The sequence below is a fragment of the Vombatus ursinus genome, unplaced genomic scaffold, assembly GCF_900497805.2.
Source record: "Vombatus ursinus unplaced genomic scaffold, bare-nosed wombat genome assembly UNPS02014941.1, whole genome shotgun sequence".
Lineage (NCBI taxonomy): Eukaryota > Metazoa > Chordata > Mammalia > Diprotodontia > Vombatidae > Vombatus > Vombatus ursinus.
Window position 1 is genome coordinate 3,970,159 of NW_020954719.1, and position 12,506 is coordinate 3,982,664.

Here is a 12,506-nt window from a genome sequence, read left to right on the forward strand (position 1 = left end):
ACTCAGTTGGGTATAGAAATATATCATACCCTACAGGAGAATAAGAAGGAAGATAAGATAAAGAGAAGGGGAACTGATAAAAGGCAGGGTGGATTGGGGAGGTGGTAGTCAAAAGAAAAAAAAACTGGTGAGGAAGTGCAAGGTGAAAGGAGAGAGAAAGAGAGAGAGAAATAGAGCACAAAGGAGGGAGGGAGGGAGATAAAGAGGGATGAAATTGGATGGAGGGAAATACAGTTAGTAATCATAATGTGAATGTGAATTGGATGAATCTATAAAATGGAAGCAGATAGCAGTGGATGAAAATCAGAATCCTACAATATGTTGTTTACATACCTGAAGCAGAGACACACACAGAGAGAGTAAGGGTAAGGAGTTGGAACAGAATCTATTATGCTTCAGCTGTAGAAAAAAAGAGGCAAGGATAGCTATCATGATCTCAGACAAAGCAAAACCAAAAATAGATCTAATTAAAAGAGATAAGAAAGAAAACTACATCTTGCCAAAATGTAGCATAGATGATGAAGTATTGATACTAGACATAATTGCACTAAATGGTATAGAATCCAAACTTTTAAAGGAGTTAAAGGAGGATATAGACACTAAAACTATACTAGTGGGGTATCTAAGTTTCCTCTCTCAGAAACAGATAAATCTAAGCAAACCAAAAAAAAAAAAAAAAAAAAAAAGCAAGAGAGATGTTAAGGAGATAGAATTTTAGAAAAGTTAGATATGCTATAAGTCTGGAGAAAATTGAACAGAAATAAAAAGAAATATGCCTTTTTCTCATTGGTACATGGTACATACACAAAAATTAATCATGTACCGGGTCATAAAAACCTAACACTCAAATGCAGAAATATTAAATGCATCCTTTTCAGACCATAATGTGATAAAAATTAGATTCAATAAAGGGTCATGGAAACACAGATTAAAAATTAATTGGAAGCTAAATAATCTAATCTTAAAGAATGAGAGGGTTAAAGAACAAACCATAGAAACAATCAACAATTTCATTAAAGAGAATGACAGTGAGACAATATACCAAAATTTATGGGATTCAGTCAAAGTAGTACTTAGGGGAAAATTTATACCTCTAAATGCTTACATCAATAAAATAAAGAGCAGATCAATGAATTGGGCATGCAACTAAAAAAAAAAAACAGAAAATGCACAAATTAAAAATCCCCAATTAAACACAAATTGGAAATCCTGAAAATCAAAGGAGAGATGAATACAATTGAAAGTAAGAAAACAATTAAGCTAATAAATAAACTAAGAGCTGATTTTATGAAAAATCAGTGAAATAGATAAACCATTGGTCAACTTGATTTATAAAAGAAAAAGAAAACCAAAGTACCAGTATCAAAAATGAAAAAGATGAATTCACTACCAATGAAGAGGAAATTAAAATAATAATTAGGAGCTATTTTGCCCAATTATATGTCAATAAATCTGACAATCTAAATGAAACAGATGAATATTTACAAAAATATAAGTTGTCCAAATTAATAGAAAAAGAAATAAAATACTTAAATAATACCATTTTAGAAAAAGAAATTGAACAAGCCATCAATGACTCCCTAAGAAACAATCCCCAGGGCTAGATGAATTTACAAGTGAATTCTACCAAACATTTAAAAAACAATTACTTTAAATACTATGTAAACTATTTGGAAAAATAGGACAGAAAGAAGTTCTATCAAAATGTTTTACAACATAAATATGGTGCTGATACCTAAACCAGGAAGAGCCAAAACAGAGAAAGAAAATGATAGACAAATTTCCCTAATGATTATTGACACAAAAATCTAAATAAAATAGTAGCAATATGATTATAGCAATATATCACAAGGATCATATACTATGACCAGGTGGGATTTATGCCAGGAATGCAGAACTGGTTCAATATTAGGAAAATTACCAGCATAATTGACCATATCAATAATAAAACCAACAGAAATCATGATTATCTCAGCAGATGTAGAAAAAGCCTTTGGCAAAATATAACACCTATTCCTATTTAAAAAAAATACTGGAAAGCATAGAAATAAATGGAAATTTACTTAAAATGATAAATAGTATCTATCAAAAACCATCAGCAAACATCGTCTGGAATGGGCATACATCCCAGTAAAATTAGGGGTGAAGCAAGGATTCCCATTATCAACACTACTATTCATTATTGTACTAAAAATGTTAGCTATGTCAATAATAGAAGAAAAAGAAATTGAATAAATTAGAATGAGGAAACAAAACTATTACTCTTTGCAGATAATATGATGGCATACTTAGAGAATCCTAGAGAATTGGTTGAAATAATTAACAACTTTAGCAAAGTTGCAGAATGTAAAATAAACCCACATAAATCATCAGCATTTTATTTATTACTAACAAAGTCTAATAGCAAGAGATAGAAAGAAATTCCATTTAAAATAACTGTAGACAATATAAATCATTTGGAAATCTACCTGTCAAGACAAACCCAGGAAATATATGAACACAATTATAAAACACTTTTCACACAAATAGTCATATCTAAACAATTGGGAAAATATTAATTGTTCATGGCTACAACTGAGCCAATATAATAAAAAAGATGATTTTACGTAAATTAATTTATTCCATGCTATACCAAATCATCATAAAATCATTTTATGATCCAGAAAAAATATAACAGAATTTATCTAGAAGAACAGAAGGTCAAGAATATCAAGGGAACTGATAAAAAAAGATGTGAAGGAAGATGGCCTAGCCATACCAGATCTCAAACTGTATCATAAAACTTTAATCATCAAAATAATAGAGTGGTGATTTAGTAAAATAGATTAGATACACAAATACAGATTAATAAATGACCTCTAGTGTTCGGTAAACCCAAAGACTCAAGTTTGGGGGATTAAAAATTAAATTTAAATAAAAATTAAAATTAACAAGTTAAAAATTAAAAATTCACTAGTTGACAAAAACTACTGTGAAAATTAGAAAATGGTATAGGAGAAACTAAGTATAGAGTTAAATCTTACACCACATACCAAAATAAGGTCAAAATGGGTACATCATTTAGACATAAAGGGAGATACCATAAACAAATTAGGGAAATATGGAAGTTTAACTGCCAGATCTGTAGAGAAGGGAACAATTTGTGACCAAACAAGAGATAGAGAGCATTATGTCAATAAATATTTTGATTATATTAAATTTAAAAGGTTTTGCACAATCCAAACCAGTGCAGCCAAAATTAGAAGGAAAGCACAAATATGGAAAATATTTTTACTGCAAGTATCTTTGATACAGGCCTCATTTTTCAAATATATAGAGAACTGATTCAAATTTATAAGAATACAAACCATTCAATAAATGGTCAAAGGATATGAACAGACAGTTTTCAGATGAAGAAATCAAAACTATCTATAGTCATATGAAGAAATGCTCTAAATCACTATTGATTAGAGAAATGCAAATTAAAACACCTCTGAACTATCACCTTACACCTACCAGATTCACTAATATGACAGAAAAGGAAAAATGATTAATGTTGGAAGGGATATGGGAAATTAGGGACACTAATGTACTGTTGGTAAAGTTGTGAACTGTTCCCACCATTCGGGAGAGCAATTTGGAACTATGCCCAAAGGTTTATAAAACTGTGTATATCCTTTTAACCAGAAATATCATTACTACGTCTGTGTCCCAAAGAGATTTATTTAAAAAGGGAAAAGGAACTATTAGCAAGACAATCACTATAGCAGTCCTTTTTTTCTGGTGACAAACAATTGGAAATTAAGGGGATACCTATCAATTGAGGAATGGCTGAACAAGTTGTTGTATATGATTGTGATGGAATACTATTGTGCTAGAAAAAATGATGAGCAGGATGCTTTCAGAAAAACCTGGAAAGATTTACATGAATTGTTGAAAAGTGAAGTGAGCAGAACTAGGAGAACATTGTTCACAGTAACAGAAGTATTTTATGATGATCAGTTGTGAATGACTTAGCTATTCTCAACAATACAATTATCCAAGACAATTCCAGAGGACTCATGATGAAAAATGCTATCCATCTATAAAGAAAGTGATGGAATCTGAATGTAGATCAAAGTATACTATTTTTCACTTTTTTGTGGGGTTCTTTTTGGTCTGTGTTTTCTTTTACAACATAACCAACATAGAAATATGTTTTACCTCATTGTGCATATGTAACCTATATAAAATTACTTACTGTCTTAGGGAGGGTGTAGAGCAAAGACATTGGGAGATACTTGGAACTCAAAATTTTTTTAAATCAATGTTAAATATTGTTTGTACATGTAATTGAGAAAAAATAAAATATTTTTTAAAAAGGTTGACCCTTCCGTTTGGCATCTTTGAGCAGAAGTAGCTGAATTGTCCTTAGTTAAAGTCTCATGCAGTGTGCAGTATAGCATTGTGGTTCCTATGTGGTGAAAACCCTTGAAGGAAGTATAACTTCCACTTAGTGGAAGTCACTCCCTAGGAAATAGTATTTTGGGAGCTAGTAAGAAGATAAGCCTGAGGCTCTCTGAATATCTACTCTAGTTTTCACTCATGATCACCCCTGTTCCTATTTTCCTTTCTTATAATCTCTAATCTAGGTAGTGTTTCTCCACCAAAACCTCTAGGTCAAAGGTGTGAAAAATGGTTTATGATATTGTTATGAAAACTTATTATATTGTTTAAATCTAATTTCATGTGAATAGACATTGCTCAAATTCAGAATGTTGCCCTAACTTCAGTAATTCTCCAGGAATGCTGGAGATGACTAGAAGGAATTTTGGGTTCCCCCATGTCCTGGATCCCCTAACATGCTTGTATTTTGGGTTCCCTTGTGTTTTGGCTTTGCACAAATTTTATTAAATGTTTATATTTACTGATATTCATCTCAGTTGACATTGCTCAGAAGTTTTTCTCTTGGCAAAATTGCTTATCTGTGTACATGTGGTTAGTGTGCAGATGCCCTTGTCTACATCTTACATAATCAAAAATTTCCACAATCTGAAAAAGATGGAGCCACACTTCCTTTCCAGTTTTCTCTCTTCTATCAAACTATCTAATACATTTCTTTTGTGAAAGACAAAGATTTTACCTCCTACTTGCAAGATATTAGTCCCACCTCCTTTTGTTCCCATTGCTCTTTTCACTTGAAAAATTACCAGATCTGTTAATCATTCTTCTATCTCCATGGCATGGTCTTTAAAGATCAAAAGTTCATTTGCCTTTGCCTCTGTTGCCTAATATGTAAGGACAATTTGTCTTCACTCTCTTCTTATTGGTAATACAGTCTTTTAAAAGTTGTCAGCAAGAAGCAATAATTTTTTTAATTGTCAATGTCAAGATCCTCAAACCTTTATTGTGCTCATCCTGCCAGGTGAATAGGCATTTTTTCTTTATTTAACCAAGAAGGCTCTCCATAAATCTCGAAAAATAATTTTGCCACTGGGAACCAAAATCTTATATCAAACTATCTCATTACTAAAAACTCCCTTTTTTCCACAATACCCTTGCCCACCTTAAAAAATAAAGTTAACCATTGGAACAACAACCATTCTTTAATTATTCTAAATATTCTAGACCAGGCCTAAGGTAAGCCAATGGAGTTATTTAAGGATTAAAATGCAATGAGACACTCATTGGACATAAAATATAATAAAAGTAACTTTATTAATCATAGGAAATTAAAAGAATACAACTTATAGTTTAAAAGGATATGAAATACAGCTCCCCTCTTCTTTCATAGTTGTCATGGCAACTGTCCATGCCTGGTCAAGAAAGTTCCATATCATAGTTATTGAGAGCTCTGACAACATTACTAATACTAATACCACTCTAGGCTAGACACTGTGTATCTATATATCTATATATGCAAGAAAGCCAAATACCATCCTCATCCTCTGAAAGGTCCAGCCTACTTTATATACTCATCTTCCCCCAGCTGCACCAGGATATGGAGCAATGGGTGCAGGAAAGAGAAAGTAGAGTAGGGGAGGAAGGAGAAAAGGGAAAGAAGAAAGAGGAAACTTCAGTTGTAACTGCAATCCTGCCCTCAGCAGTCCTTGGGCATGGTAACCTAACTGTTCCTCCTCAGTGATGGTCCCCAGCACTCTACCTATGGCTAGTGAAAAACAAATATAACTCCTACCACACAAGTGAAATAATTTTTCCATCTATAGCTTAAGGTATTTTTCAATATTGGTACATACAAGAAATTGAAAATATAAGACTCTTAAGGACCTAAAATATATCATAAGAGAAACCTTGATATTTATTTACTACTTAGTCTGGTTCAGGCTTTGGGCAGTTAATTTTTACCTAATGTATTTACAGGTTGAACCACTATTAACTTTGTGCCCAGATGTTTCATTTGGCAAAATGTAATGGCCACCTATGCAGTCAATTTCAGTAACAATCTTTCATTGATGGAATATACACACTGAATGTACAGAACTTTAATAACATTAGTATATGATGTCATGACCCTTTGCATCATCAAAACCATAAAAATGTCAATATGAGTCGCAACAAATTACTGTAGGCAATTGCTGAGTTCTAGAGCTATTGCAGCAAACACCTGTGTTGGCTGGAACTCTAACAACTTTTAGAGTTTTGTTACCAGTCATTTGTGGAACAATTTGTGCATGTATGGAAAATGTACATTTTTTCATTTGCGTGAATGATCACCAGACTTTCGAAAGTAGTGAAAACATGTTTAATGTAAAAAAAGTTAATTTTTAGAATATGTTTTAATAGAAAACATATTAAAATTGGTGTGGTTGTTCTTGACGATTGTGAATTGAATCTATATTAATATTCTTCATGTTGTAAGTTCTGCAAATCTACATAAACTTTAAAATCCCAAACACATTCAGATGAGTTTTTGATATGATATTTTGAGTGTAGAAAATACTTGAAAAGTACATTTTTATTAATAGTCAAAATAATTATTTGACTAATTTGTATAATAGTTTATGTATAACATTTTAGAAAGTTAATTTCTTCCTCTCAAGTGTCCTATGTTTTCTTGAAATAATTGTTCTAAAATATTTAAGATACCACTGAGGTTATAATAATAATTATGATGACGACCTTTCTTATTACATAAAAAATAAATAAAAATTATGTTATTAGGAAAATATATTTTCTATATACAATATTCAAAAATGTTACCTCCTACTTTGAAAAGAAGAATATTAAAGAAAGAACTCCTCATTTATTTGATTTGCCCTTTCTGGGGGACATATTGTAAATCTTAATAAAATGATTTCATGTTTCCTTAAAAACCTTATTTGAATAAATTACTAGTCCTAGTAATATAATGCTTATATTTCAAATTTATATTCCATTATATTATATTCCATTTCAAAAAAGCAAACTATTACTATCATCCCCATCATATTTCATTTTCGTATCTTAAGAGAACTAAAAGGGGCTTAGATTCTTAAAATCCAGCCACGGGCTCAGATTCTTAGAATCTAGCCAATAGCTCACTAACATTCAGACTCCTTAAAAGTCTGTTCAATATGACAGATGTTCTAATAAACCTTTGGCTGGAAAAAAAATAACAGAAGGGGTATATTAAATAATTTATTCTCTGATAAGCCTGACACACTCTTAAGTTTGATCTGCATTGTTAACATTTTCTCCATTAGTTTCTTAAATCTAGACAATCAACAAAACAATAAATCAAACCCTAATTTATAGTGTTTGCTGATTTCTGAGTTGTAAACACTTGTACTGAAATTTTAACAATTGGATCTCCCAAACCCTAGGAGCTAGAGGGAGAAGCAGGTGAAATATATTAATAGATATTCAGGAAATATTATAGCAAATACATATTGATGAACATTACTCTGAATTTCACATTGAAAATGCCTGAAGTTGATAAAATTTTCAATTAAACCAAAGCTCTTTGATAGACATTGCTGAATGGGTTTAGGCTTTCATTTTAGTATTTGAATGACAAGATTCATAGTATCTAAAATGCTTGTGTAACAGGGTGTTTAGGTTAAAAAGAAGAAAAAAACAATTAGTTACTCCTTCTTAGGGTAGCTATGTGGCCCAGTGGATACAGCACCAGGCTGGAGTTAGGAAGAACTAAGTTCAAAAGCCTCCTTAGACATTTACTAGCTGTATAATCCTTGGCACATCACTTAACCCTGTTTACCTAGTTTCCTCATCTGTAAAATGAGCTGGAGAAGGAAATGGCAAATCACTCCTGTATCTTTGCCAAGAAAATCCCCAAAAGGGGTCACAAAAAGTCAGACATGCCTGAAAACAACTAAACAACAACACACCTTCTTAGTTGGCCCCCACCTTTGTGTGAGCAGAGCCACTCTTTCTCACCCTCTCCCTTTACCCTTCCTAGTAGGTGTAATTTCACTTTGCCCCCTACTCAGAGTTTGAGGGTAGCAGCGATTCTGCCAAGACAGAACAATAGGAGCTAAATAGCTGCAGGCCAATTGCTTCTGAGGGAAGTGTGTTTCTGCTTACCAAGCCTCCATTACCCTTAACAACACTTTTAACTTGTTTGTGCCCGGGAGGGAATCATGACTAGGTTCATGTTGTTTTGCCAACCTGTCAGGAAAATTATTAAATGTTAGAATCACTAAGATTTTCTTTCATTTAACTCCTGAACCTCTAGTAAGAGAGGGAGAAAAATCTTCTGACCCTACGATTTAGACAGAGAAGGCCTTTCCTCACTCTCCCTTAAACTTTCATCTGTGTAATGTGACCAACTGTGTTTGTTACTGTTTTGCAACTCCCAGTTCACAAATGATAAGCGTTTCATTTAATATATCCAGAAAATTAAAAATAGTTAAACAGAAATTATAAATGTAACATTAAAGAACAGTAATAAACTAGAATCAGTCTTTCTTCTTCAACAGAGAGAAGGGAGATGACTACTTTGCCATATGTATGAATTCATTTAAAGGGGAAAGTTCAGTACTGATAGCACACTTCTACTCACTCAAACCTCAGGCTAAACACAAGCCCTCCTTCTCCCATAGATCATAGCAAGCCTTTCCAGTCAGCAGAATTCTTCATTTAAGAGAGATACCCAAGGTTAAACTTAGAAATGTATTTTTGTTATTAAAAATCAAAGTAAATTCATAATTCATTTTAGAATTTCCTAGAATTAAAAAAATAAAGCACATCAACACCTTTGCCAGAGATTTAAGAATGGAATACTCTATGGATATGGATATCATCACTCTTAATGTCTGAACCAAATTAAGTATTAGAAACAAAGGCATACAGTCAGTGGCAAGTTGCATGTACGTTACCATTTTTGCAATTCTGTGAAGTTTTTGATGCTCATGGAATATTCTGCAGATGACTTTGATGGCTTTTTTTCTTGACTTATTTCCATACTTCCAGAGAACAGTCTTGAATGTCTAGTACTGGTTGAAGGTACCAGTTCAGTAGATCTAGGGAGCTGCAGGAACACTTACCCCAGATAGAGGCATAGAAGAAGCAACCTATCATGTTCATGATCCTTTTTTTCAATTCCAGTCTATAGGGGTCTATAAAGGAAGACAGGACTTTGGTTCTTAATATCATGTTAAGGAGAACTCAAAAACTAAATGATCTGCTTTTCCTGTAAATAGTCCTGAAAATCTTCTCTCCAAAGCTTTATAAAACCAGAAGATCTCAGCACCTCCAAAGACTAATAATTTTTGTTGTCAAGATGAGTTAAGCCTCCCCACAGTGTAGCTTAGAATGGCTCAAAATGTGTCTTTGCATATGTTGAAAAGGTACTGAAAGAAATTTGTTTTTAGTTTTTTAAACATTTTTATACTCCCATTAAATAAAAGAAATAATCAGAAAGGAAATTAAACCACAAAGAAACCATATTAAAGTTATGTCGAGTCTTACTGAAATACATAAAACAAAGGAAATACAACCATCTTTGAAGTATTGTATTTATAACACACACATTACCATGGCAACAATATATTTAAAAATTCTTATTCTATGTTAACCTGATGCCAGACATTCAGAGGTAAAGTCGGGTAAAGAAAATCAATTACCCCAATGTTTTGTTTCTTCCATGTCAGATGTCTAGATGCTTAGAAACTTCACCAGTAGGGGATTAGAACTCAGAATCCCTGACTGGACCAAATTTTGATCCTTTCAGCTCAGTACTTCAGCCACATGCTAAGTATTAGGGCTTTTCTTAGGATAATGAATTTATGGGACATTTGTCTCACAGTAGCTAGAAACTATAGAGTTTAGTACTGAGTCAGTTAGAATTAGAATAGCAACCTATTAGATGGCATAGGCTTCTTTCCCAAATAGTAGCACATGAAGTGAGATCTTTGGCTCTGCTCCTCCATCTTCCCTTCTCCTTACCAGCAGTAATACTTCAAGTGTAAAAAGATACTACTGTAATATATATCTTCTAGTCTTCACTCCCAAAGCTAAGCCTGCTACATCTCCCCTGCTACGTCATCCCCTCCCCTCTGAGGGATAGGAGCATTTCTTCTTGCCTTGAGCCTCTACTAGCCATGTTACCACCATTTCAAGGGGTTTGTGACTAACACCTCAGTTCCTTTAACCACTTGACATTGATTGCCTTTTTTAAAAATGAATTTCACAGACATAACAAAAACATATTTAAAACATTTTATCAAAAACTTCAGTGTCATAACCCTACCTTGGTCTCAAGGTGGACATGGGAAGGTGGGTGTAAAGGAGAGAGAGAATTAGGCTCATAACTCAGTTCTTACATAACATTGGTCCTACTAAACTCAAATCCAGAAGCAGCATGACAGTGGAGTAAACCCAAAGTCTTGAAGATTATTCCTTGCTCTTCAGAGAATTTATACTGGGCTTATGGCAACAACAGCCCTGGATTCTGATTTCTGGATTCTTGTGGCTCACTCTCCCAACTAATTTGGAGATTATACTCTCTAAACTTATGACTAAATAATATAAACAGGGAACTCTCAAAAGAAGAAATTAAAACTATCAATAATCACATGAAAAGAGGCTCCAAAATGCTACTTATTCACTCAATCAATCAACAAACAACCAACACATACTGACAAATTAGGATCCTAGAGGGAGAACTTCTAGGGTTTTAGGAATATTTAAGGTTTTAGGAGTTTTAAGAGTGACTACTTTTAATAATGTAGCTCACAAGCCCCTACTAGTGTGCTTCTTTTTAGCAAACAGCCACTAGACTCAATTAGCTTTTAGAAAAGGCATTTACTCCAATGAAATAGCAGGAACAGTATTCAGTCATGAGATAAACATTTAAGTACTTACTACATGCCAAGCACTATGCTAAATATAAATAAAGGAAAAAATATGGGTCTTCTCAAAGAGCTCACATTCTAATGGGGCAGACAACATGCAAATAAATGTACCTTCAAGATATATAAGGTGTAGCTGGAAGGGAATTTCAGAGGGAAGTCATTAGCAAGACAAGAAGACAAGAAAAGCCTTCCTGAAGTAGTCAGAATTTGAGCTGAGTTTTGAAGAAGCCCAAAAGGTTCAGGTGAGGAGTGAGAGCATTCCAGGTATTGGGAACTGTCAGTGAAAAGATATGGAGTTAGGAGATACAGCATCATGTGGAGGAACAGCAGATATGCCAGCATAGATCCAGAATCTGTGGAGGGAATAAAGTTTAAGAAGACTGGAAAAAAAGAAAAGGGAAAGGTTGTAGAGGGTTTTGAATGCCAAACAATGAATTTTATATTTGTGGAGGTAAAAGTAAATCACTCTAGTTTATTGAGTAGGAGAGTGACAATCAGACCTACTTTCCAGAAAAATCACCTTGTCAGCTGAATAGAAATTAGTTTAGAGCAGGGAGAGACTTGAGGCAAGGATATCAATCAGGAGACTATTCCAGTAGTTTAGGTGAGAGATGAAAAGAGCCTGTACCAAAGTGGTGGCTATGTTAGTGGAGAGAAGGGGACATTTTTGAGAGATCGTTTGGAGGTAGAAATGACAGAACTGCACTTGGATTGGACTTGTGTCCTGAGTGTGTATGAAGAATCAAGGATGACACTGAGGTTGTGATCATGGGTGACTAGGGAGATGATGGTACCCTTGACAGTAATAGGAGAGTTTGGAAGAGGGAAAGCTGTGGGGAGGGATGAGCTCTCTTTTGGATATGTTGTCTATGAAACATAAAATTTGAACCACATAAGAGGCACTTGATGACGTGAGACTGGAGATAAGGATAGGGATTAGAGCAGGAATATAGATCTGGAAATCATCTCCATAGATATGACAATTAAGCTAATATAGTATAATATAATCTGCGTGTGTATACTCAGTTGTGTATAGAAATCTCTTACTCAATAAAAAATGATAAAGAGAAGAAGAAGAGGAGGAAGAAGAAGGAGAAGGAGAAGAAGAAGAAGAAGAAGAAGGAAGAGGAGGAGGAGAAGGAGGAGGAGAAGGAGGAGAAGAAGGAGAAGAAGGAGAAGAAGAAGGAGAAGAAGAAGAAGAAGAAGAAGAAGAAGAAGAAGAAGAAGAAGAAG